Source organism: Zalophus californianus, chromosome 17 (genome assembly GCF_009762305.2).
Source record: "Zalophus californianus isolate mZalCal1 chromosome 17, mZalCal1.pri.v2, whole genome shotgun sequence".
Classification (NCBI taxonomy): Eukaryota; Metazoa; Chordata; class Mammalia; order Carnivora; family Otariidae; genus Zalophus; species Zalophus californianus.
This window is the reverse complement of record NC_045611.1, coordinates 876,498-877,500: the sequence shown is the minus strand read 5'-3', so window position 1 is coordinate 877,500 and position 1,003 is coordinate 876,498.

The window sequence follows — 1,003 nt, the reverse complement described above, 5'->3', positions numbered from 1 at the left end:
CGGCCAGGGCCCTCCAGCCTTGGTGAACGCACCACAGTGAGGCTTCTGGAGTCAGGGACCTCGAGGGTCACCCCCACATTAGCTATTTTTGCTGGGCGCCCTTGGGGTTCAATTTCCTCACCTGGAAAATAAGAGGACCATGGTATCTACCTCACAGGTTGTGGTGAGGAGTCAATGAAACAATTCACATACAGATCCTGCTCCGTCACGGTTGGCGGTGGTCCCCATGAGCCCCCCACGCTGGGAAGGGCACACTCAGGGCAAGGCTAGAATGGTCATGCCCCCCTCCAACAGGGCGAGTTACCCCTAGGAAGTTCTTCCTACACTGAGCCCAGCTGATCTTTCCGGGTGCTGAGCCCAAGCCCCTGTCCACAACAGCCCTTTGGAAGAGAAGGATTTTCTCTCTGTTGCCCACAGCATCTGTCGCCGCCCCTCCAGGTGTCTGCAGCAGCCTGCCGCTCCCCCGAGCCCTATGGCTCCCAGCCCTCCCACACCACAGCAGAAAGATCTGCCCAAACCACACTGTGGTCACCCCGCTCCTCCTCCTAAACCTTCAGCAGCTGCCCTTCACCCCAAGATCTGGCCAGATGCCAGAGGTGACCCAGGAGACCCCCATGCTCTGCCCCTCTCCTCTCGATGTGAGCCTCTCCCATTTGGAGCTGCTTCTCTCCCCACAGCGCCTCTACCACCCCCAGGCCTCCCCCCACTCCACCCACAGACTCTAGCCTCACCTTACACCCTACACATCCCTCAGAGCCCTCAGGCAGCACACACGTCTTGTGCTCCCACAGCCCCTGGAGGACCCACTGCAGCATCAGGGCCTGGCGTTCTGGTTGCTGTGGGCCAGTCTCCCTGCACCGGTGGGACCCACTCTTCTTGGGGATGGCTGTGTTACCTGGCAGCCCCGGGCTCCAGCCAAGCCTGATGGACGGGCGAGTGAGTGCACAAGCCGATGTCTGCATGCCTGCCCCCTGCCCTCATCTGTAACTTCCCTGGTACGCAT